The sequence below is a fragment of the Callorhinus ursinus genome, unplaced genomic scaffold (genome assembly GCF_003265705.2).
Source record: "Callorhinus ursinus isolate GAN/ISIS: 27379988/994484 unplaced genomic scaffold, GSC_fseal_2.0 scaffold54, whole genome shotgun sequence".
Lineage (NCBI taxonomy): Eukaryota > Metazoa > Chordata > Mammalia > Carnivora > Otariidae > Callorhinus > Callorhinus ursinus.
In genome coordinates this window covers 15,246,366-15,273,742 of record NW_027397116.1, presented here as the reverse complement: position 1 = coordinate 15,273,742, position 27,377 = coordinate 15,246,366, and the positions used below count along the sequence as shown (strand labels likewise).

General features: G+C 39.8%; 1 long non-coding RNA gene across 1 annotated transcript in view; it reads left to right on the top strand.

The window, feature by feature from the left end:
• The window catches only part of LOC112839327 (uncharacterized), a 147,205-nt gene that overhangs the window by 9,649 nt on the left and 110,179 nt on the right, over window positions 1-27,377 (top strand). Inside the window, exon 2 of the long non-coding RNA XR_012375658.1 lies at window positions 12,503-12,778. This is a non-coding gene — a long non-coding RNA (uncharacterized lncRNA). The remainder of the gene's footprint in view (window positions 1-12,502; window positions 12,779-27,377) is intronic.

Below are 27,377 nucleotides of genomic sequence, written 5' to 3'. Positions count from 1 at the left end.
TATATATATATATATATATAGTATGGAATACTACTCAGCCATAGAAAAGAATGAAATCTTGCTATCTGTGACAACATGGATGGACTTTGAGGGTATTATGATAAGCAAAATAAGTCAGAGAAAGATAAATATTGTATGATTTCACTTATATGTGGAATCTAAAAAACAAAACAAATAAAATCAAAACAGAACAAAACTCATACAGAGTAGTTGCTAGAGGGGAGGGAGGATGGGGAGTGGATGAAATGGGTGAAGGGGGTCAAGAAGTATAAGCTTCTGTTTATAGAATAAATTAGTCATGGGATATAATGTACAGTATGGTAACTATAGTCAATAATGTAGTGCATACCTGAAAGTTGTCAATACAGTAAATCCTAAAGGTTAACTTTTTTTTTTTTAAGATTTTATTTATTTGTCATAGGGAGAGAGAGCACAAGCAGGGGGAATGGCAAACAGAAGGAGAAGCAGGCTCCCTGCCGAGCAATGGGCCAGATGTGGGACTAGATCCCAGGCCCTGGGATCATGACCTGAGCTGAAAGCAGATGCTTATCTGACTGAGCCACCCAGGCCTCCCAAGTTTAACTTTGTATAGGGACAGATAGTAACTAGATTTACTGTGGTGATTACTTGGCAATATATACAAATCATTATTTTGTACACCTGAAGTCAAGATGATGTCATATGTCAATTTTACATTTTAACAAATAAAATAAAAAAAAAATAAAGAGGTAAGAACGCTTTCTTTAATTTGGACTGCTCTTTAAATGCCTTCTTTCTCTAAATTCCCATTTAGCTGATAACATAAGAAGGCCTTAGGATGGGTGAACCTTCTGACCTGGAAAGGATCCTCTAGCTTTTTTTCTGGGTGAAGGTGGAATCTAGTGGGAATGAAGGCATGGGATGGACTATTAGGCTGCCTATGCTCAAGTCTTTAAGAAAAAAACTTTTTCTTTGAGTTGGTCGTGCTGTGGGGGTAGAAGACCTTGGTGGCTAAAGGTAGGCTGTAGGCTTAAGGAAAGGAGCCAAGAGGGCCAACTTTTAGTCTAGGCCTTAGGAATATGGGTAAAGGGACTCCTTGTGGGATATATGTGGCTTAGCCCCCTATAAGGTGCATTAATTTCCTAGCGCTACTATGACAATGTACCACAAACTGGGTGACCTAAAACAATAGGAATTTATTTTCTCACAGTTTGGGAGGCCAGAAGTCTGAAATCAAGGTGTTGATAAGTTTGGTTCCTTCTGGAGGCTCGAGTTGTTTCCTGCCTCTCTTGTAGCTCCTGGTGGTTGCTGGTGATCTTCAGTGTTCTTTGGCATGGAGCTCCAATATCTGCCACTCCGGTATCTGCCTCTGTTATCACATGGACTTCTTCCTCATGTGTCTCCTTTTCTTATAAGGACAAATGTGATTGGATTTAGAGCCCCAATACCCTGCTTCAGTATGACCTCATCTGAGCTCCAAATAGAATGATCTTCCAAGGTTCTGAGTGGATCTAAAGTTTTGGGGGACACTATTCAACCCACTACATAAGCGTGAGAGTCTCATAGGAGTTTTTAATCAAATCTCTATAGAATAAAGTGTATATTTTTGTAGAGTATCCATTCTGCAAATGTCTCTCACAAATTTGCTATGGCAGGAAGTGGTGGGTCTAGAATTCAAAAAAAAATGTCTTCCCTATCTTCATCATAAGAAATTCTTTTTTTCCTTGCTACCCTCATTATAATGAATACATCTAACTTTGATTGTGACTCCTTAAATTTCTTAAAGATTCCTTTAGGTATTTGACTTATCTAGTAATGTTCCATTTAAATGTTTTCAACTGACCAAAGTGAATAATTACATAGTAAAATACCATCCAAACAAAAGACAGGAGTGGGCACATATATATCAGTGATGATAGGGACGCCTGGGTGGCTCAGTTGGTTAAGTGTCTGCCTTCGGCTCAGGTCACGATCCCAGGGTTCTGGGATCGGGCTCCCTACTCAGCAGGAGTCTGTTTCTCCCTCTCCCTCTGCTTCTCCCTCTCCCTCTGCTGCTCCCCCCACCCTGCTTGTGCTCTCTCTCTCAAATAAACAAACAAACAATAAAAAAATATCAGTGATGATTATTGAGTCAGGAGAATCAGCCAGTTAACATAAGAGGAGGCCTAGTGCTTCAATCTTGAAATTAAAAACTTACATTTTTCCTCTTTAGCACTTAGATATTTCATTAACCTAACCCAAACTCTTTTTCTCTCTACACCATAATCAAATACATATCAAGCACTTAAAGTAGTGATTAAAAAAAAAAAACAACCTCAGAAAATCAGAATTGCTGGTTTTGTAACAGTATTTCTCAAAGTGAGCTGGAGAAGGAGGGTATCGCAACCAGAGTTTTCCCAGGAGACATCACTGTAAGCTGCATCACGGCTGTCATCTGCAGTGATTTGAAACCATGGAAACGAATCAAGGCTACTGCCAGTGTTTGCATTGAGCTGAGCTTGCATGTGTGTGACTGTTCACACCACCAAAAATGGTTAAGAGTTTTCACCAGCCAAAAATAGATTCAGGTACATTTGCCCTGTCTCAATGCATTTATGAACGCTGACTTATTTTGACATTTATGCAGTCATCTCGCTGGTCTCCTGACATGGTTGAGAAAGTGACTTCAGTTGTCTTTTATGGTAATTCAATTTGGGGGCAAGAATAGGATGAGAAGAAATAAGATTGCAAAGCTGAGCTGCAGGGTGACTCTTAGCACTATGCCTGCAAAGCAAAACCCTCAATAAAATGGTGTAGGAAATCATCCACTCTCTTTGTTTGCATGTGGTTGGCACATACAGCTCAGAATGCTTAGAAGAGAGGTGGAAAGCAGCCATCTTTGATACACTGTATAGAACAAAAGCACATTGAATTCCTGCTAGATCTGCTGTCACTCGAATAGAAATAAAACAAGATGATTGAATTGCCCGGGTACTTAAGAATCTTACTGCTGAGGAATAGGAGCTGTTTTACTTATGTTGAGAATCAGTCTTGAAAATGTAAAATGTTTTGTGATAATAATTTAGAGAAACTCTTTACATTTGATATTATATGTGAAATCCATACAAATGAAATAGAACCCAATAGAATTGGTTTTTGGAAAAGAATTGGATATATGGAAAATTTAAACACAAAATAAAGGGCAGAAATGTTTTAGAAAAAACGATCAAACTTCAGGCTTCTGCAAATGTTTCGACATTTGAATATTGGAATTAGATATTTTCAAATGATTCTTCTCAACTCTTCTACCAAGAGTCACAGATTGGCAGCCCAAGAGCCAAATTAGGCTCTCAAGTGGGTTTCTTTTGGCTTTTACATTTTCTTAAACTTGTTTTGAATGTGAATGTCTTTCTCCATTTGGACTGTCCAGCCAACCTTCCTCTTTGATTTCCTGCTTTTTGCTTGACCTTCCTCATGTGTTCAGTCACATTTCCTATGTCACTCTTGTATCCATCTGATGCCATTTTCTCAACCTCAGATAATTATTTTTCTCAGTCTTCCAGACTGATGCTGCTCTTCTTTCTAGATTTCTGAAAATCTGTTTTTTTCCCCACTAAACTTGTAATGATTACTTACAACTTGCTCTTCTGTTTTCCAGCATGCTTCCCACCCAAACGCCACACAGCAAGGTAACATACAACAAAGAAAGAGTACTGGGCGCCTGGGTGGCTCAGTTGGTTAAGCGACTGCCTTCGGCTCGGGTCATGATCCTGGAGTCCCGGGATTGAATCCCACATCGGGCTCCCTGCTCAGCAGGGAGTCTGCTTCTCCCTCTGACCCTCTTCCCTCTCGTGCTCTCTATCTCTCATTCTCTCTTTCTCTCAAATAAATAAATAAAATCTTTAAAACAAAAACAAAAACAAAAAACAAAGAAACAGAATACTGACAAAACTCAAACTGATTTAGTTTCCAGGTATTCCTCACTGTTCCACAATTGAAAACCTAGAGACTGAACTGGTATCAATAAACAGGTTCCCCTCTGCCTCTACCAGGGCCATCACCTTTATTGATAATTGCTGCCTGGGAGGCATTACTAATGATGAAGCCACAGAACAATGAGAAAAGTATGACATCAGAATTCTTTGCATCTCTCCTTCCTAATTTTGCTTAAGTACCCACCCCTTCACCATACAACCTAAGCTCAAGGAAAAGTTGGCTCCATCTGCCACTCAGGCAAATGTATTCTGACTATCTTAAGCCATTCACAGGAGTTCTATGATATCCATTTCAGGCCAAAGAGATACGGGGACAGGTCTGCTGAAGACTTCTGGAAAAACTTCTTTTGCTTTTAAGTAGGTGACACTAAAGATACAGACCTTTTCAACAAGTTTATCTTGTTGGGATGTGATACTTGGAAATGCTGCAGCCATCTTGCTACCAGCTGAGGAAGATGCCAACATATGAAGAAGGGCAGAGCCAAGAGAATTGCTAAGAAGCTGAACTGGGACCCTGACAAACTATAGCTGAAGTTGTCCTACCTCTATTGTTTAAGACACTATGAGTCAGGGCTTCCTGGTACCCACAGCCCAAGGCATCTTAAATGACAGGCTCCCAGATTCATCATATCTTCATTTAATAGGCAAAATACTCTGACTTCTGTGACTTAGACAAAGAACAGAAATCCATTTGTTCCTTTGTTGTTCTTTGGAATATAAACTGCTTGTCGATAGGGATTCACCCTCTGGGAAAGTTCCTTGTAGAAGAATTACCCAATACTATGCCAAGAACAGGTACTGAACAGTTATCGATGATTACTATGATTGATTTTTTTCTTTTTCCCATGGTTACAGTTTGGTTATAAATATTATACCTTGTATTTGCAAAGTGATTTATAGTCTACTAAAGTGCTTTATGTGTTATTTTATTTAATTCTAATAACAGCCCCATAAGATAGAGGAAAAGATGAAGATGCAGAGAATGAAGCTCAGAAAGGTTACCTGATTTGACCCAAGATCATAAATCTAGAGTGTGAGGCCAGGACTTAAATCTTGGCACTCTAATCCTAGGTCTAATGGTTTTGCCACCAAATCACAGCTAGCGGTTGGAGCAAACCAATGATTTATCGTGAAGAAACAGTTTACAGAAGAGAAGTGGTGAGGTAGCTCCAGAAAAATGGTAAGGAAATGGATCTGCCTGCTCCTGGCTACATCATTCACCAGCTGTGAAATCTTAGGTGAATCATTACACCTCCCTGAGTCTCAATTTCAAGGAATTATACTAGATGATCTGTTATGTGTTTCCTGATTCTAACATCCTGTGATTCTATAATTGAGAATTGCATATGCAAATAGGGTACAAATCATGCTTTATATAAGCTACAAAGCTTCCCTTTTTGACTACCAGAGAGAGATTGACTGTGTGTGTTCTGCTTGTGCTTCTATTTGAGCCTCCATATTCACGCTTCTTGAGCACCTGTAAAAATGTCAGCAGTTAACAGATGCGTTGAACATCAACTTAAACTCGCTCTATAGCTGAAGTCATGGGCTTTTCATTTGTTGAATAATTTTACTCTAGAGCAGCAAAAATCACTTGTTTGATGAACTAATCTTGTCACCGTGGTTCTTGGAACGGATTGAAAATGGCATGAAAAGCCAGCACCACCGAGTCTTGGGGATGCTTATTTATTAGGCACTTGAGTGGCAGGTTTCCATAATTAATTGTCCTATGACTGACTTCCCTTCACTATTCTAATGAAGCATGTGACATTTGCTGCCTCAACAGATTGAAGTTTGCAAATTTAGCACTCCAGAGGCTATTTTTTCCTAAGCAATATGTCAGCAATTTGAGAAAATTGGCATCAGGGAAACCGTGGTGCTTTGGCTGCGGTTTCATAGTCCAAAAGCTCATTTGCACACAGACAAATTATTAAGTCAGAGAAAATGTAGCACACGAGGACTTATGTCTCTGGAATAGAAACTGGTCTGTGTTCGAAAATGGGAAATGCTATTTGCTGCAAAATGTTAAAGTGCCGCTTTATGAATAAATGTAAGCAACAGCTGACTACCACTACCAGGTGTTATGGCTACATGAGGAAAATAGCTAGAAGAGGGTGGGAAAAATTTTGGGAAAGTCTAGTTGAGTGTGGAATGTAGTGGCCCTTGCTTTTGTTCTTAGAAAAAAGATGCTGGAAATTGAGTCCTCAGAGGGATGATTGTGAGTATAAAGGTGGTGATGTAAAACTTTGTGTTAGGTATCTTTTGAAGTAACAGAAACCCAACTCACACTAGTCAAGTAAAATAGAATTGATTGGCTTATATAATTGGGAAGTCCAAAAGACAGGCTGGACCCCCTCACTGTAACCAGGGGCTTGCACACTATCATCTTTTGGCTTTGCTTCTCTCTGGGTATTGGCTTCATTGTTTTGGCAAGATCTTGGCACATAGAAGAAAAGTTGGCTATAGGAAGCTTCAGGCCATATCCTTTTTCTTTCCATCACGTGTATATCCATCCCAGGGAAGAGTCCCTTTCACACTATTTAGCTCATAAACTCAAATGCTAAGGAGATAGAGTACTCATTGCCCAGCCTGGATCACTGCTCATGCCTTGGGGTAGAGTAGCATCATGACTGACACCCCATCAGGACCATAAGTTGTAGGGATGGGGAGTTTTTCCATAGGAAGGGATGCTGGGCAGATAAACTCAGAAGTATCCTTGAAGCTTCTCTTGAGATTAAAAAACTATCTTCATATTTAACAGTAAAGGCAAGTTATGCACAAGCTTTTTCAAATTATCTAGAAATGTTTTACACTAAAACTAGGACAAATGAAGTATTCAAAACTGAATAAAGCTTGAGTCAGTGCGTTTTTTTCACTGAATTCATATTTTCCCTATAAACTCATTATTAAAAGAACTATACATGAATAAGTACAAACTACTAAATGTAAAATGACCAACAATTTGAGGAATATTTAAATAATTATGAATTAGGTATTTCTTTTATAATGGCAGAATCTGTCCTCAATTATTACTTTTTTTCTTATTTAAAGATTTTATTTATTTGAAAGAGAACGAGAGTGAGAGAGGACCAGCAGGGGGAGGGGAAGAGTCCCCATTGAGCAGGGACCCTGATGCGGGACGCTATCCTAAGACCCTGAGATCATGACCTGAGCTGAAGGCAAACACTTAACCAGCAGAGCCACCCAGGTGCTCTGTCCTCAATTATTAATTTCTGTTTCCGCATTTCAATGGATCTAATGAATTTCAGTAGATCTATCTAACCCGTAAGATATTGGAAATGAAGTGATCATTAAACCTTAATAGTATTAGTGATTAGATTGGATTCCAGGCTCTGAGATGAATGGTTGCATGTAGAAGTTTTATAAGAAAGGAAGGAAGACAGAGAAAGAAGTTGATCTGCCCACCTGATTGCCATGATCTCAGTCCATCCTGCAGGAGTTCTGGAGCTGGGGTGGCCTTCAACGTTGTCCCAATTAAGGCAAGGGGCCAAGCCTTTGTATCTACTTTGAAGCAGGCTGATCCTGGGTGGGGAGAGGAACATGAACAGAGTCAAGTCAGCTCCCTCAGCTGAGGCTAGTTCCCTGGGAGGTTCTCAGCTATGAACCAGGAGTAGACAACACAGACTGGGGCTGAGGAGTGAGTGCCTGAGTCCTGCGGTAGTGAGTGCCTAGGTGGTCATCATGGCACCCACTACAGAAGGACATTTAATGGCACTATCCAAGTGTTAGATGTATTTTCATTTTGGACTCCAGCTGAAATAGTCTCTTTTAGCCAGAGAATCTTTGAAACATTTCCCATTGTCACAACAAACAAGAGAATAAAGCAGTCAGATCAAAGAATGCTAATTCTGCTTAGAGAAGGCGGTTATTTAAGAAAGCACATAGGATAACGAATCAGATCATTCCAGTGGGAGGAAAACAGAGTATTACACAGTCATCCCAGGATTAATAAGCAAAGACTCATCTGCAAAGACCTCGAAGAAAAGATGAAAATATCTCAGAAAAATCTTGACACAACAGCTTGAGGGAAACAAAAGAAAATTCTCCAAGCTCAGAGTCAGTTCTTTTAACCCAAGCCACTTAATTGTGATCACCAGTACTTTGGTGAGAACTGGGAGAATGTCACATTCTAGATCATTCAATATAACTGCTATAACTTAGATGCCCATTTTGCTTCTCCTTAAATGTCCTCTTACGCTGCCAGATGAGGGTCAAAAAGGAGGGTGTCTTATATCTATTCTCAAGTTTATGTCCAGTAAGTGTTCTCCAAAGCATGTTCTCCTTCTTGTCATCCCCACCTCTATTAGGAGCCAAATTTTGCCTCCTAACCCAGTTTTCTTGAGTGGTAAGAGCTCTGTTCCGATAAGCACCAAAATTACGAGATGTGGGCAAATCATACTTCCCTTTACTGTCCTGCACCTTTGTTCTCCATATTAACCACACAGAAGACTGTGTGGGCATATTAGATTTTACTGATGGGTTTGGGTGACAAATGGAAATTATAGTGTGGGATGAGAAAAAAAAAACTATTTTTTTAAAGATTTTATTTATTTATTTGACAGAGAGAGATAGCAAGAGCAGGAACACAAGCAGGGGGGAGTGGAAGAGGGAGAAGCAGGCTTCCCGCCGAGCAGGGAGCCCAATGTGGGACTCGATGCCAGGACCCTGGGATCACGACCCAAGCCAAAGGCAGACGCTTAATGACCAAGCCACTCAGGTGCCCAAAAAGCCTATTTCTAAAGGTGACTTTTCCTCATGTTCAAAGGAAAAGCATGTGAGAAACTGAATCTGCCATGGACTAGTTACCTTACAGTTGTCATCAACTCTTTTTCCCTCTGTCTTCACGTTTGGACTTCTTTGCAAAAACATTACTTCCTTTCTTATTTTTTTTTTAAATTGATATATTTATGTGTCAGAGAGAGAGAAAGAGAGCACAGCAGGGGGGAGAGGCAGAGGCGGAGGCAGAAGCAGCCTCCCCGCTGAGCAAGGAGCCTGATGTGGGACTCAATCTCAGGACCCAGGGATCATGACCTGAGCTCAAGGCAGACACTTGACTGAGCCACCAGGCATCCCAATTACTTCCTTTCTTTTCTTTCTTTCTTTCTTCCTTCCTTCCTTCCTTCTTTCCTTCCTTCCTTCCTTTAAGATTTTATTTATTTATTTGAGATAGAACACAAGCTAGGGGACCGAGAGAGAAGGAGAAGCAGGCTCCTCACTGAGCAGGGAGCCCGATGCGGGGCTTGATCCCAGGACCCTGGTATCATGACCTGAGCAAAAAGCAGACACTTAACTGACTGAGCCACCCAGGCACCTCATTTTTTTTAAATTTAAATTCAGTTAGCCAACATATAGTATATCATTAGTCTCAGATGTAATGTTCTATAATTTATCAGTTGTGTATAACACCCAGTAAGAGCATCACTTTCTAAATCTGCCTACAGTGTTTAATATTCTTTTTTGGATGTGTGATTAGTGATGTATTTGGATTTATTTCTATAATATATATACATTTAAAGCTTTACATATTTAATATATACAACTCGATGAGTTTGGGGATAAGTATACACTCATGAAACCATAACTACTCCCCATTTAGTTTTTAGGTAATTCTGTCTTTACTCATGAGGGTTGACATTCCCCTCAAGATACACACTTTCCTTCTCAGCAGTATTATTAGCCAAATCCGAATGGATCTGTTCAGAATGAAATTTGGCAGGACTCATGAAGGACAGTCTTTGGCGGGTGTTGGCGCTCTCAGTCCTTAGGTCACTTTGGGAGTGAGAATGACCGTACCGGAGACCTTGGTACCCCACAACCCTGAAGAACTGATCAGACACTCAAGATTGGTCCTCCTTAAGGCTTCCGCCTGTGTGAGTTGTAGACTTCTCTTTATTCTTTCCCTTGTCTGGCAAATAACTGTTGAATCTCCCACCTTCCTCCCAAAAAACAAAATCACCCACACAAACTCCTTCCAAGATAGACTATACATTTAAGAAAGAAGAAAAGTTTTCTTATTGTCAAATTTGTGAAGTCAAGTTATTCTCCAAAGGCATAATCGATATTACACACGGAGTATTTCATTTAATTCCCAACTTGTTCCTCAATTTTGAATTATGCAGACTTGGGTCTATTAGAAATATAGAAAGCTGACCATTTACTGAGTAAGTATTTCTTTTTCAGCATACCTCTAGCTATGTAATGACAAAAGAGAAGTTTAGAAACTACCTTTTTGCAAGGGTTTGATTAAATTATTTGTTAGGAGTCTGTCTTGGGTTAATTAGAGGTCAATTACTAGGGAAGAAAGGACATAGAGATCTACCTTCCTAGATATCGGGAACAAATTTTATATAATTCTCATTTTAGAGTTGGTTTAGTTTTTTTTTATTTTAAAGATTTTTATTTTTAAGTAATCTCTACACCCACAATGGGGCTTGAACCCACAACCTAGAGATCAAGAGTCTCATGCTCTATCTGAGCCAGCCAGGTGCCCCAGTTTAGTTATTTTCAATAAATTCCTTTATACTCTCAGGAAATCCTCCCACATGTTGATCTATCTATCTATCTATCTAAACCTAGTGGACACCACTTTTTTTTTTTTTTTTTTTAAGATTGTGATGTCCAAAGTGAGTAATACTAGGTAAGTAACTCCTCTTAAGGAATTCTGTCTAGGTGTGCTATACTTAATTCTAACTTACCTGGAATATTATTTGGTTTTTAATAAAGAAGCATCGCAGGTTATTTAGGTAATTTAGGGTGTTTATTTGAAATAAGGCTTTTTTGAAGTATTTAATTTATCTGTAGTAAGGTTGAAGAAGAGCAGTGATATTAAGCAATCAGTCATTATAAGAAACAAAGCTGGAGAGGTAAGCAAGCCAGGTCATAAAGAATCTTGTATTCCATGCTGAAAAGGTTTAGATGTAAAGTCAATTGCTAAAGGCAGTGGGAGTCCCTTGAAAATTTTTATACAGTGGAGTGACATGACTGTGTTTTGGAAAGATTAGGCTGGTGGCAGTGTGGAAATGGATTTAAGAAGGATTTATCCATTCCTTCATCCAACAAATGAGTGTTATGTTCCCTCAGGGAGCTTATATTTTTTGAGGGACACAAATGGCAAACAACATAATGAATCATTTATTTATAACTCTGATGTGTGCTCTGAATGAGGAATACAAATTTGAATAAGAATGTTAAAGGAAGAAACTGGCTGGGGGAGAAATTTCAGGGAAGCCTTTCTGGAGAATAAGATTCAAGGCACAGGGACAAATTATGTCTGTTGCCTGACAAGAATAGTGGGTAGAATTGGATCTGTTGCAGAGATATCACAGAACAGAATAGAATAGACTAGAACAGAATAAAAAGAGTTGATACTGCATATAAGAGGGGAACTAGGACCTTGGAGAAGATACACAGTATCTGGTTTAGGCAACAGGGTAGATGATGTGGCATCCACAGATGAAGAATATAGGAGAAGAGGATTTGTGAGATTGGGAGATGAGGGAAAAAGATGTTGATTTTGGAATGTTCATGGATCAAGTTGGTTCAAATGCCCAGTGGGTAATTGGAATAAAAGAGAAAAACTTGTACTGGATTATAATTATAGTTTTTTTTTTGACTTATTAAAATGTAGCTGATAACTATAGTTACAGAATTAGAAGAAATTCTTTTAAAAAAAATTTATTTATTTACTTGAGAGAGAGGAAGACAGAAAGCACAAGCAGGGTGAGGGGCAGAGGGAGAAGCAGTCTTCCCACTGAACAGGGAGCCTGATGTGGGGCTCGATCCCAGGACCTGGGGATCATGACCTGGAGCTGAAGGCAGACGCTTAACTGACTCAGTCACCCAGGTGTCCCAAAAGAAGTAATTTATAAATAATTTTTAGAATGAGAATAGAAGAGACTCAGTGCAGAATCTTGAAAAATATTAACATTTAAAAAATAAACAGAATAAGAGGAACTCATGGGGAATACTAAGGAGGAACTAATAGAGGAGACCTAGATATTGTGGTTTGTGGAAGACAGGGGAGGCATTGGTGTCAAGTGCTAGAGAGGTCAAGTATGATAATGAAAAGTAGCAATTAAATTTAATAACAAAGATGTAACTTGATGAGGCCAGTTTCCATGGATGACAGCAAAGGCAGGATTGCAGTATCTGAAGAATCACTGGGAAATAAGGAGCTAGAGAAGCAAATGGAGACAATTACCTCAATATTCTTGGCTTTTGAGAGAGGAAAGAGGTTGTCATGAAAAGGTGCAATAGGGTTTAGTACCGTTTTATTAAAAAAATTTTTTTTCTTGGGTGCCTGGGTGGCTCAGTTGGTCAAGCATCTGCCTTTGGCTCGGGTCATGATCCCGGGGTCCTGGGATCGAGCCCCGCATCGGGCTCCTTGCTTGGTGGGCAGTCTGCTTCTCCCTCTGCCTCTCCCCTTGGCTTGTGCTCTCTCTCTTTCTCTCAAATAAGTAAAATCTTTAAAAAAAATTTTTTTTCCTTTCCTCTCCTCTCTTCTTTCCTTCTTCTCATTCTCCTTCTAGTTTATAGAGATCTGAACATGTGCCATGGTAAAAGCCAATTAGAGAGGGAATGATCAGAAGAGATGTATGACAGTCGGGGTGTCCTGGCAAGAGTGAAGTCCCGCAGGCTGGGAGGAGTCCAAGATGGCGGAGGAGTAGGAGACCTGGATTTCGTCTGCTCCCAGGAATTCGGCTGGATAGGGATCAAACCCTTCTGAACACCTATGAACTCAACTGGAGAACGAAGAAAAGAATAGCAGCAACTCTCTGAACAGAAAAGCAGCCACTTTCTGGAAGGTAGGAGGTGCGGAGAAGTGAGTCCGAGGTGATATTCGGAGGATAGACAGCGGGGGAGGGGGCCTCTGTCGGCCGCTTCTGGCAAGTGATAGAGCCGCGGAGCACAAAATCGGAACTTTCAGAAGCCTGCTCCGCTGAGGGACGTGGCTCCAGTGGCTAAGCGGGGGGTGGAACCCTCGCTGGGACAGTGTGTTCTCAGGACCCTCGGGGTCACAGAAAGACCGGGGGTGCCTGAGTGTGGCAGAGCTCCCAGGTATCGGAGCGGGGAAGCCGGCTGCAGAGATGGAGCCGAGGCGCGGGCTCTCAGCTCGGGGTTGTCATAAACTATGATCCGCGGCCCAGTCGGGCCACTGCTCCTCCAGCAGGGACCCAACAAGTGGCAGATCCGGGGAGACTCCCCTTCCTCCCCCGGGAGGAGCGGCGCGGGAGCACAGTGCAGGGATCGGCTGGGTTTGGAGACTCCACACGGGGTTGCGTGCCAGAGATAGAAACGCTCGGTCACAGGCTGGGTGAGCACGGAGTGCGGCCGGAGACCGAGGAGATGGGAGTGACTGCTTTTCTCTGGGGGCACACTGAGGAGTGGGGCCCCAAGTTCTCAGCTCCTCCGGGGTGGAGATCGGGAGGCCGCCATTTTCACTCTCGTCCTCCAAAGCTGTACGGAAAGCTTGCAGGGAACAAAAGCTCCTGAGAGCCAACCCGAGCAGATGGCTTAGCCTGGACCGACAAGGGCGGGGCAATTCCGCCTCTGGCAAAGACATTTGGGAACCACGGCAACAGGCCCCTCCCCCAGAAGATCAGCACGAACAGCCAGCCAAGACCAAGTTTACCGATCAATGAGAACGGGAGAACTCCAGCACTAGGGGAATACTGCACATAGAATTCATGGCTTTTTTCCCCCATGATGCTTTAGTCTTTCAAAGTTAATTTTTAAAATTTTCTTTATTTTTTCTTTTTTTGAGTTATTCTTCGTTCCTTTTTCAACCAACTTCTTATCAGTTCCTTTTTAAAATCCTTTTTATTTATTTATTTTTTTCTCAAATATTTTTTTATTTATCTATTTGACAGAGAGAGAGAGCGCGAGAGCAGGAACACAAGTGGGGGAGTGCGAGAGGGAGAAGCAGGCTTCCCACCGAGCAGAGAGCCCGATGCAGGGCTCAATCCCAGGATGGGATCATGACCTGAGCCAAAGGCAGACACGTAACAACTGAGCCACCCGGACGCCCCTTAAAATCCTTTTAATTTTCATTTTACAGTCATAGTCTATCCTTTCTATAACCTCATTATATATATATAAAACATATATATATGTTTTTCTTTCTTTAAAATTTTGGGATGCAGTTTTTTCTAACAGAACAAAATATACCCAAAATCTAGTGTATGGCTCTGTTCTATTAATCTGCCTGATCACATTCTCAATCTCTCTCTCTCTCTTTTTTTAATTTTTCTTCTTTCTTCAACCAACTTACCAATTCTTTCTTTAAAATCTTTTTTAATTTTCATTTTTACAGTCATATTCTATCGTTTCATTGTATTTAACCTCATTTTTTGTATATATATAAGTTTTTCTTTCTTTAAAATTTTGGGGTGCAGTTTCTTCTAACAGACCAAAATATACCCAGAATCTAGTGTATGGCTCTGTTCTATTCACAAGCCTGATCATATTCTTTTTTTTTCTTTTCCCCCTGGTTATAGGTCTCTTCTGATTTGTTTAGTGTATATTTCTCTGGGGTCATTGTTACCCTTTTAGCATTTTGTTCTCTCATTCATCTAGTCTTCTCTCGACAAAATAACAAAATGGAAAAACTCACCACAAAATATAGAACAAGAGGCAGTACCATCTGCCAGGGACCTAATCAATACAGACATTAGTAAGATGTCGGAACTAGAGTTCAGGTAACAATTATAAAGAAACTAGCTGGGCTTGAAAAAAGCATAGAAGACACTAGAGAATCTCTTCCTGGAGAAATAAAATCTAACCAAGTCGAAACAAAAAAGGCTATTAATGAGGTGCAATCAAAAATGGAGGCTCTAGGGGCGCCTGGGTGGCTCAGTCATTAAGTGTCTGTCTTCCGCTCAGGTCATGATCCCAGAGTCCTGGGATTGAGCCCCACATCAGGCTCCTTGCTCGGTGGGAAGCCTGCTTCTCCCTCTTTCACTCCCTCTGCTTGTGTTCCCTCTCTTGCTGTGTCTCTCTCTGTCAAATAAATAAAATCTTAAAAAAAAATGGAGGCTCTAACTGCTAGGATAAATGAGGCAGAAGAGAGAATTAGTGACATAGAAAACCAAATGATGGAGAATAAAGAAGCTGACAAAAAGAGAGATAAACAACTACTGGATCACGAGGGAGAATTCAAGAGATAAGTAATACCATAAAGTGATACAGCATTAGAATAATTGGGATCCCAGAAGAAGAAGAAAGAAAGAGGGGGGCAGAAGGTATATTGGAGCAAATTATAGTGGAGAACTTACCTAATTTGGGGAAGGAAACAGGCATCAAAATCCAGGACTCTCAGAGAACCCCCCTCAAAATCAATAAAAATAGGTCAACACCCCAACATCTAATAGTAAAACTTACAAATCTCAGAGACAAAGAGAAAATCCTGAAAGCAGCTCAGGACAAGGTCTGTAACCTACAATAGTAGAAACATTAGATTGGCAGCAGACCTATCCACAGAGACCTGGCAGGCCAGAAAGGACTGGCATGATTTTCATTTCATTTCATCCTGAGTACTCAGGATACTAAATGGGAAAAATATGCAGCCAAGAATACTTTATCCAGCTAGGTTGACACTGAAAATAAAGGGAGTGATAAAAAGCTTCCAGGACAAACAGAAACTAAAAGAATTTGCAATCACCAAACCAGCCCTAAAAAAAATATTGAAAGGGGTCCTTGAAGCAAAGAGAGAGCCCAAAAGTAACACAGACCAGAAAGGAACAGAGACAATATACAGTAACAGTCACCTTACAGGCAATACATTGACACTAAATTCCCATCTTTCAATAGTTACCCTGAATGTAAATGGGCTAAATGCCCCAAACAAAAGACACAGGGTATCAGATTGCATAAAAAAAGCAAGACCCATAGATATGCTGTCTGCAAGAGACTCATTTTAGAACCAAAGACATCTCCAGATTGAAAGTGAGGGAGTGGAAAACCATTTACCATGCTAATGGACATCAAAAGAAAGCTGGGGTGGCAATCCTTATATCAGACAAATTAGATTTTAAACCAAAGACTATAATAAGAGATGAGGAAGGACACTATATCATACTTAAAGGATCTATCCAACAAGAAGATCTAACAATTGTAAATATTTATGCCTCTAACATAAGAGCAGCCAATTATATAAGCCGATTAATAACAAAATCAAAGAAACACATTGACAATAATATAATAATATTAGGGGACTTTAACACCCCCCTCACTGAAATGGACAGATCATCTAAACAAATATCAACAAGGAAATAAAGACTTTAAATGACACACTGGACCAGACAGACTTCACAGATATATTCAGAACATTTCATTCCAAAGCAACGGAATACACATTCTTCTCTAGTGCCCATGGAACATTCTCCAGAATAGATCACACCCTGGGTCACAAATCAGGTCTCAACCGGTACCAAAAGATTCGGATCATTCCCTGCATATTTTCAGACCACAGTGCTTTGAAACTGAAACTCAATCACAAGAGGAAAGTTGGAAAGAACTCAAATACATGGAGGCTAAAGAGCACCCTACTAAAGAATGAATGGGTCAACCAGGAAATTAAAGAAGAATTAAAAAATTTCATGGAAACAAATGAAAATGAAAACACTACTGTTCAAAATCTTTGGGATGTATCAGAGGTGATCCTAAGAGTGAAGTATATAGCAATACAAGCTTTTCTCAAGAAACAAGAAAGGTCTCAAATACACAGCCTAACCCTACACCTAAAGGAGCTGGAGAAAGAACAGCAAATAGAGCTTAAACCCAGGAGGAGAAGAGAATTAGTAAATACCAGAGCAAAAATCAATGAAATAGAAACCAAAAGAATGGTAGAAGAGATCAACGAAACTAGGAGCTGGTTCTTTGAAAGAATTAACAAGATTGATAAACCCCTGGCCAGACTTATCAAAAAGAAAAGAGAAATGACCTAAATAAATAAAATAATGAATGAAAGGGGAGAGATCACAACCAACACGGAAGAAATACAAACCATTATAAGAACATATGAGCAACTATATTCCAACAAATTAGGTAATCTGGAAGAAATGGATGCATTCCTAGAGATGTATAAACTACCAAAACTAAAACTGAACCAGGAAGAAATAGAAAACCTGAACAGACCCATAACCGGCAAGGAAATTGAAGCAGTCATCAAAAATCTCCCAACAAACAAGAGCCCAGGACCAGATTTCTTCCCAGGGGAGTTCTAACAAACATTTAAAGAAAAATTAATACCTATTCTTCTAAAACTGTTCCAAAAAATAGAAATGGAAGGGAAATTTCCAAACTCATTTTATGAGGCCAGCATTACCTTGATCCCAAAACCAGACAAAGACCCCACCAAAAAGGAGAATTACAGACCAACATCCCTGATAAACATGGATACAAAAATTCTCACCAAAATGCTAGCCAATAGCATCCAACAGCACATTAAAGGGATTATTCACCACGACCAAGTGGGATTTATTCCTGGGCTGCAAGGTTGGTTCAACATCCACAAATCAATCAATGTGATACATTAATAAAAGAAAGGACAAGAACCATATGATACTTTCAATAGATGTAGAAAAAGCATTTGACAAAGTACAGCATCCTTTTTTTTTAAAAGATTTTATTTATTTCTTTATTTGACAGAGAGAGCACAAGCAGGGGGAGCAGCAGAGGGAGAGGGAGAAGCAGACTCCCCACTGAGCAGGGAGCCTGATGTGGGACTCAATCCCAGGACCCTGAGATCATGACCTGAGCCAAAGGCAGACGCTTAACAACTGAGCCACCCAGGTGCCCCTACAGCATCCTTTCTCGATTAAAACTTCACTGTGTAGGGATAGAGGATACATACTTCAATATGATAAAAGCCATCTATGAAAAACCCACAGTGAATATCATTCTCAATGGGGAAAAACTGAGAGCTTTTCCCCTAAGGTCAGGAACACGGCAGGGATGTCCACTATCACCACTGCATTTTCAACATAGTACTAGAAGTCCTAGCCTCAGCAATTAGACAACAAAAAGAAATAAAAGGCATCTGAATCGGCGAAGAAGAAGTCAAACTCTCACTCTTTGCAGATGATATGATACTTTATGTGGAAAACCCAAAAGACTCCAACCGCAAAATGGCTAGAACTTATACCGGAATTCAGTAAAGTGGCAGGATATAAAATCAATGCACAGAAATCAGTTGCATTTCTATACCAACAATGAGACAGAGAAAGAAATTAAGGAGTCAATTCCATTTACAATTGCACCAAAACCCATAAGATACCTAGAAATAAATCTAACCAAAGAGGCAAAGGATCTGTATTCAGAAAACTATTACCCCAAAGATACAAATGTAGTGATCTGAAGGGGCACTGCTACCCCAGTGTTTATAGCAGCACTGTCTGCAATAGCCAAACTATGGAAAGAGCCCAGATGTCCCTTGACAGATGAATGGATAAAGAACATGTGGTGTGTCTGTGTGTATATATATATATATATATATATACACACACACACACACACACACACATACACATACACACACAATGTAATATTATGCAGCCATCAAAAAATGAAATCGTACCATTTGCAACAATGTGGTTGGAACTAGAGGGTATTACGCTAAGTGAAATAAGTCAGTCAGAGAAAGACAGTTATCGTATGATCTCACTAATATGTGAAATTTGAGAAAAAAGACAGGGATCATAGGGGAAGATAGGAAAAAATGAAACAAGATGAAACCAGAGAGGGAGACAAACCATAAGAGACTCTTAATCTCAGGAAACAAACTGAGGGTTGCTGGAATGGAGGGGGGTGGGAGGGATGGGGTGGCTGGGTGACAGACACTGGGGAGGGTATGTGCTATGGTGAGCGCTGTGAATTGTGTAAGACTGATGACTCACAGACCTGTACCCCTGAAACAAATAATACATTATATGTTAATAATAAAAAATCTATTAATAAAAAGAGTGAAGTCCCACAGAGATAGATAAAGTGGGATCCCAAGCAGTGGTGGGGATAGAGATGAGACTTCTGGTTGGAGCCAGCACTTATCACTTCTCCTCCTGACCCAGTAATAAAATGATCACAAATGAATAATTTCATGCAAATATATAGGAGAGAATGCAAGAGGTGCCACTGGAAGATGAGATAGTTCAACAAAATTCTAGAAGGTGGAAAGTGAATAGAGTTTTCATAGATGTAGCGAGGAAGTGGCACCTGAGAGTCTTAGAAAAAAAAGGAATAAGAAGAAAGCTGATTTGCTCTGCAGAATCTGGAGAGAACTCAGAGATGCAGGGTTCACAACAAGGGGGTGGAAGTCTACATATGAAATTGTCAATTGCTACAATGTGCATAATGCTGGTATGATTCCCTTTAATCCACAGAAGATCAGAGGTTTCTTCTCTAAATAAACAGCATTCCCTCACAAATGACCTCCAAATAGTATCTTTGAGGAACCCTGGTATAATGGCTTATTCATTAAGTTATGATCTTAAAGCAAACTGTCAGTTGAAAAAACTTCATTCATGTTAATGAAACCTCCAACTGGCTTATTAGTGCCTTATACTCAAATATGAATGATGACTATGGGATTACTATGCATTTGAGGTAACACTCCAACACCACTGGAAAACATACAAACAAAATATCCCTGAGGAAATAAATATAGTGTAAGGAACAAAAGAGAAATGTGAATAAATTCTCATAAGTATCCTCACAAGAGGGATTAAGGATGCCATGAGAAAGAAAATTAGAGAACAAAAGACAGTTCTTGGAAATTAAAGACGTTTATTCAAAGTTCTCTAAAAAAAAAAAATGGAAGTAGAACAAAATGACAAAGTACAGGGTCAAGATTTCATGCAGAGTAATAAAGATTTAAAGTTGCTGATCTACAAAAGGGCAGAAAGAGCTGAACTGGAGATTCCCGAGACTGGTAGGCAGTATTGAGATTCTGGAAAAGACAGAGGTAAGGGAATAGTACAGAAAACTGTGGCCCCAAAGCTGTGTGGATCGGACCTCTTTGAATTTTCTCATCAGCAAAATTAGACAATACAGTTATTAAAAAGGTTAAAATACTTCAAACAGGAAGAAGCATCTGCCTTACAGTGACTGCTTTCTAAATGTTGGTGATTAATATGATCTGAGTCCAGGGGCGCCTGGGTGGCTCAGTTGGTTAAGTGTCTAACTCTTGATCTCAGTTCAGGTCTTGGACTCGGGTTATGAGTTTAAGCCTTGCCTTGAGCTCCACAGCCGGTGGAGCCTACTTAAAATAAATTAAAAAAGTAAATAATATAACCTGAGTCCTTTTCTCTCTGGAAAACCAAGCTCCTGGGATAGAAAAAAATATTAAAAAACAGACTTCTATGTCCAAAAACTCACCCTTGTAGGTGAGCCCACACTTTGTCTTCAGACCATTGCTTATGGTATAAGTTAAAAAAATCTATTTAGAAGATCATTTAAATTTGCTGTTCTTTCTGTACTGTTTTGCCCTCTCGTAAGACTCTGAGGAACACTGTGAACAACAAGAATAAAAATATTGGTGTGTAATTCCCAAGTTGATTCCATCACACAAATGGATGTGAAATTTCAACTGTTACAAGAGCACTGAAGAGTCAGATGATGGTAGGATTAAGTGTTCTTGAAGTTTGTGACCAGATTTAGGTTGAAACAGATAGCAGCCTCTGTAGTCACACTTCTCTTGAGGAAGCCAGGCCTGATTACAGGAAAGGCGATTAGTGTTTTCCCAGGATCCTTACCCATAATAGCAACAGCCCTCAGTGGAGAGGGGGACAGAAGCTCTTCTCTGGAAGGGGTACTTTCTTCCTTCTTGCTTCCTTCCCCGGGGATATTCTACTTTCTTTGCCTTTCTGTGGCCTCGTATTATTTTATGATTGGGGCGGTATTTTCTGTTTTTATACACTGCATGTAAGCTCACCATAAACCTGAGCCAAAGCAATAACCTTTAAGTTATCTGCAAATCTTGAGACAGGTCTCTGTAAGGCCTTAGGTTTTCAAGTATTAGAAATTTTGTTGGTTGGGAATTTGTGTGAATCAGGGCACATGGCTGCAAAGAATAGAAAGGACTTCTCAAATCAACTTCATAAAAGAAAAATATTTGTTTGCTCACATACCTGGAAGTCTGGGATATAGCTAACTTGAGATACAGTTGGGCACAAGGGTTTAAATGTTGCTAGCAGTTTCTCTCTCTGTTTCTTATCGCTGTTTATTTCTGTTTATGTTAGCACCTTGGCCTCTTTTTCTTGTAATATAGAAAGGTTTCCACCATGTGACTTGGGAAGATGACAGTTAAGCAACATTATATTTAAATCTTCCCAGATCTGTGACTCCAAAGACAAAGAGGAAACGCACCTTATTTGAACAACTTAACAGGCACATGGAGGACTCTGATTGGCCCATGGGGGACCTTGTGCTCATCTCTGAGTGAATTACTGTTGCTAGAGGTATGGGAGACCCTGATTGGTTTCACATGGTTCTTTGCTCCCACCTGTGGCAGTGTTGCCATATGCAGGTGATCTTCCTCAAAGAAGAGGGAGCATGCTGTTACCAAACAGGTTTAACAGATAAAAACTATAGTTACCATATTTCGAATCATGAGTTAGAAAAGAGGAGTTAGATCTGCCTTTGTTTTCATTATATCCTTGACTAGATAACCATATTCAATCATAGCTCCTCAAACACATGTCTTGGTTTTTAAGTTAGTGCTTGGCAAGATATATTTGGCAATCGGCAATCATACACATGCATATACAATATTATGAGATTTCATTGTGCCTAATGCTCTTGATTGCGCTGTTCATTCATTCATTCACTCATTAACTCATTCTTACTTCCAACAACCTTTATCAAGTACCTAGTATAGGCCATTAATAGAAAAAAAAGAATCAGGGGCGCCTGGGTGTCTCGGTTAAGCATCTGCCTTCAGCTCAGGTCATGATCTCTGGGTCCTGGGATAGAGCCCCACACCAGTCTCCTGGCTCAGCGGGAGTCTGCTTCTCCTTCTGCCTCTACCCCTGCTCATGATTTCTCTCCCTCTCTCTCTCTCAAATGAATAAATAAAATCTTTAAAAAAAAAAAGAAAAAAGAATCATAGTATCTGCCCTCATCAGACTTACAGGCTGTCAAAAGAGAAAGACAATCAGATCTATACACACACACATACACACAACTTGAAATTGTTTTGAATGCTATTGGATTATATAACAAAAGTGGACATCTGTGTTATGTTGACATATTAGAGAAACCTCTCACAGGAAGTTACATTTCAGTGGAGTCTTGAATGATGAGTAGGAATTAGCCAGTTAAGAGTATGGGGAAGAGCTTTCAGAGAGGAGAAACAGCATGTGTGAAGTGCCTGAGTTGGAAAGAAAGTCCTTAATGAAATCTGCTGTATCTGACTGAAGAGAGTGAGGGGCATAAAATGTGAGGCAAAAGATGAAGTAGGAGATCATGCAAGACTTTACAGGCTGGGCGAAGAAGTTAGTATTTTAATTATACACCCAATGGGGAGTCCCCAAGGGGTTTAAACCAAGGCAATGATAGAATTTGATTTATGTTGACAGAAATCATTCTGGTTCATTCATTCATCTATTTATTTAGGCTATAGGTTATGGGACTATGGAATAAGACTTCCTGGGCTTGAAGTCTATTCTGTCACTTACTACTTGTATGACCCAAAACACTTTTTCTAACCTATTTGTGCCTCAGTTTCTTCATCTGTAAAATGGGGATAGCAACAGTAACTGCCTCATAAGTTTGTTGTGAGATTTAAATGAGTTAAGATATATGAAACAACTAGGTGATGGGCATTAAGGAGGCACGTGATGTAATGAGCACCGGGTATTATATGCAACTGATGAATCATTGAACTCTACCTCTGAAACTAATAATACACTGTATGTTAATTAATTGAACTTAAAATTGACAACAAAAAATATATGAAGTTTAGAAAAGTGCTTGGAGTGTGGTGTTATCTAAGTGTTCACTATTACCACTACTACTATTATTATTAAACATATATTTATTGAGAGAGGCTCCTCTGTGCCAAGCATTGAGGAAGTATGAAATGGTCTTGGCAAAGAGTGAGAGTGTCTTCTCACCAGAGAATTTGTAGTAAGACTGTTAGTGTTGAGTACCATTTGAGTTGAGTGATTATGAGTTACAGGGCTTCCAATGTGCCTCCGTGTTTTGTAATTATCCAGGCAATTGCCTATGGATTTCAGAGTTAGACAGACCTGGATTTCATTCCTTGCTTTGCCTCTTACTAACCAAGTATCTCCATTCAGTAAGTCTCATTTCCTTGTCTCTAATATGGGGACATTAAAAGCACCAAAAGGTAGTATCATTATGAAGAATAAACAAATATGTCTGTTATGTACGTATGAATGTGTATGTGTGAAATTTTTAGCATAGTGCCTGCTATATGGTAAGTACTCACTAGATGGTAGTTACTACTAATCTTAAGAAGTAGTGATATTGCTATTTTTTTCAATGCAAGCCTCTATGCTTTATTTATGTATCGTTCTGACATGTGCTCTGAGTTATTAAGAATTTGGGTTCATTGTTAGCTGCTTAAAATATAGCCTGTAGGGAAAGAATACACACAACTATTATTGTAGTTATTTTTAGGTAGGGCAATTAAAAAAAGCAGAATAGGAATAAGGAGAGGGTTATGTGTTTTACTAAAAATACTTATGCAATTTTTAAACCATTGATGGTGAAATAGGTTTATAAGTTATTTGTATGTTAAAAATAATTATTGAGGGTTGCCTGGGTGGTGCAGTAGGTTCAGTGCCCGACTCTTGGTTTCGGCTCAGGTCGTGATCTCAGGGTCATTGGATCCAGCCCAGCATGGGGCTCCAAGCTCGGTGCAGAGTCTGCTTAAGATTCTCTCTCTCCTGGGGTGGCTGGGTGGCTCAGTCATTAAACGTCTGCCTTCGGCTCAGGTCATGATCCCAGGGTCCTGGGATCGAGCCCCTCATCGGGCTCCCTGCTCTGCAGGAAGCCTGCTTCTCCCTCTCCCACTCCCTCTGTTTGTGTTCCCTCTCTCACTGTTGTCTCTCTTTGTCAAATAAAAAAATAAAATCTTTAAAAAAAAAAAAAGGATTCTCTCTCTCCCTCTGTTTCTCCCTCCTGCCCTCTCTCTCTCTAAAATAAATAAATCTTTATAAAAAAATTATTGAGAAGAAAATAAAATAATGATATACTCTGAAAATATTTTCTTATCTGATAAAAATTAACATTTCTAAAACGTACATATGCAGCTTTAAATTTTATCCTCTTCTTTCATTATTTATAAGGAAACAAACACGTTTCATGGATTTTACAAAGCACACATGTCTGTTCTTTAAAGGCAAAGTCTAATTTGAAAATCTGTTTGTCATTTTCTAACCTGTCCTCAGATCTACCCTTCTAATTTCTATTCTTCTTGTCTCTAACTAAACATACCATGCAGATGCTAGAGGCAGACGGACTTAATTTGTAGTATGATCCAGCATAAATGGAAAGTGAAATATGAAAAGGATATATCCATTTATATAGCAATAAGTTACCATTAAATCTAGTTTTATGATGTTTAACTTTGAGATATCCTGCCCAAACACAATTGATTGATAGGATTGAAATTGAAACCACTGATGGTTTAACCTCAGTCTGTAAATCAGGGATGAGGATTATGGAGCTAAGGTCATTTTCTTTATTGCGCACTGTGGGAAGAAGAAGGTAAACAGACTTGAATGAGTCTGTGGACCTGGGTGCCGGGCAAGGATACGAACAGAAGACGAAAGAACTGATCTCAAGGAGTTTATGTGCCTGTGGTTGGCAGAATACAACCACTCAAGGAACAAATGAGGACCCAGCTCTTGCGAGTAGATGGCCTGTAGGACGGAGAACAAGAACAATGCTGAAAAAAATCACGCAAAGGAAACGTGAATTATAAGGTGAAATTCCCAGCAAATACCCTGCAATTCTGCTGCATTCCACAGGCCAGAACAATTCCTTCCTTGTCAGACTTGTGAACACATCGACTGGGGGAGGTTTTTCAGCATTAAAAAATTGGGAGAATAAAGATTCACAGGGTAAAAAACTTTCCCTGATAGCCAGTTGTACAGAAGACACATCTCATAAAGAAAGGGAATTTATCCCTCCGACTTGTATTTCAGGCCCCAAAATGAGTCTCCTAAAAATACAGATGTGTGACCTAGACATTTGGTATGAAAAATCTAAAAGAAAGATATACTGTGTCTCTCTTAAAATAAATTATTCCAAACTTGCGGGGAATAAATGCTATATTTGCTAGTAAAATTTAGTTCTTTTCCCACCTCCACACTTTCTCCTAGACCACTGGAATTTCCTCTAACTCTCTGATTTCTCTCTTGTGTTTCCTGTGTTTTTGCTTAGCTTATTTTCCTTTTTCTGGCTATTTTCAGTGTCTAGTGAAACAGGACAACTATAGTCCAGTAGTTTATTGAACTTAAGTTTTCTTTCATGGGTGAAAAACCAAAAACGTATGAGGGGGCACCAACATAGGGTTGTCAGTTTTTTGTTTTGTTAATGACAGACACACACAAAAAATTGAGTAGATTTAAGTTGTATACCAAATTCACTACATTGTACTTATTTCTCTTATTGCGTCTTAGACTGGTGAAAACTTAATACTGGCTGACCCTAACCTGGGGACTCACTTTGGGTTACTGTAATCTGAAAGAATTAGTCTCAAGGATCTAAAACTTCAGGCTATGAAAAGAGTTAGTTCTCTTTTTTGGTTTTATGATTACAAAAAACATACATTAAAAAACTTTAAAAATTGAGTTTACTTTTTTGTTAAAAAATATAATTTTCCGTGGCTTCTTCATGAAGCCACTTTTTTTTAAAGATTTATTTAGTTTAGAGAGGGAGTGGGAGTCATGGGAGGGGCGGGGAGGGGAGAGAGAGAGAGAGAGAGAGAGAGGATCCTCAGACTCCCTGCTGAGCACGGAGCCCAACGTAGGGCTTGATCCCAAGACCCTGAGATCATGACCTGAGATGAAATGAAGAACCGGCTGCTTAACCAACTGAGCCACCCAGGTGTCCCCATGAAGGCACTTTGAAGATGGCTTGCATTTTCATTCTCTAGTGGAGTTTTTATTCTCTGGCACAGTGTCTGGAATAAATATTTGTTGAATGAAGGACAAAACATCTCCTCAATACTTTTATTTATGTGTGATTTGAGATTCTAATAGGTCCGTCGCTGACCTTACCTGCAGCCTCCAATGGGAAAACAGGAAGGAAAGTGAAAGGGAAGCGGTGGGGAAAGAGTGACTCATTCTGTTTTTGTGTTCTCTCTCATCATAAGGTAGAAAACAGTGGGGAAAAAAAAGGTGGTTTCACAAAACATCATCATCATTTCCTTACTAAAATGACAATGTAGCAACAGATGATTATGAAAATTGATTTGGGTGCCCGGATTGTATGCCCTTGACGCAGGATGCAACAGTTACCTTAACCAAAACATTACCTTTACTGAGGTATTAAGAATTCTGACATCATAGTATGAAATAAAGTCATGGAGAAAATAATAAATTAATTTGAGACATCTTTAAATATATGTATTGAGCATTATATTATGGGCAAGAGGCACGCAGTTGGAAAGGACCTACCCTCCGAGTGTTTAAGACTGGTTAATGAGGTGATGGGGCAATCCTGCCCAACACCAAGAGGGCTGAGAAGATCCTACTTTTTCTCCAAATGTCTTCTTTAAATTCTTCCAACCTTTTCTTGGCACCTTGAACTGCTTCCTCCTTCTGCTTCTCTCCTCATGCACCTGACCACCTAGCGATTTGACTAGGATGTGAAGGCACCCTGGCTCCAGCTCCAAACCATTGTTTATTATATGAGGCCTGCTGTTGCCTGGAGGAACCCCCCCGGCCTTCATCTTCTCCAGCCTTTGTGCGTGAGCCATTGTTCTGAATGGGGAGGGAGGGCCTTTACTTTAACAGTTCCGCAAAACAGGGTTTAGGGAATAGCTGTGGTCACTTAGGGTATGAGTTGCTTGCTCAAAAGCCAACCTCTTTTTTCTCCTTCCTAGCAAAGCCCTGACTTTGTTTAGATGTTCACTCCCCCCCCCCCCTTTTATGATCAAGGGTAAAATCTTGGTAGCTTTTGGCAATCCCATTCCCTTTCAGAGATTGGTTTAGGAATGATTATATGATGTAGGTCAAGCCAAATGGGAAGACAGCTGGACAGCTCAGGGGATGGATCTTCTCCTTCTTAAAAGGAGGCCCAGGGATGAAATCATCTCTCTTCTTATACTGGATGCTGTGGTACATGCAGTGATGGCAAGAGCCACATAGGCCACCTTATGACATGAAGGGAGATCCAACCCCCACATAGCAAGGATGGCACAAAAGAGAAAAA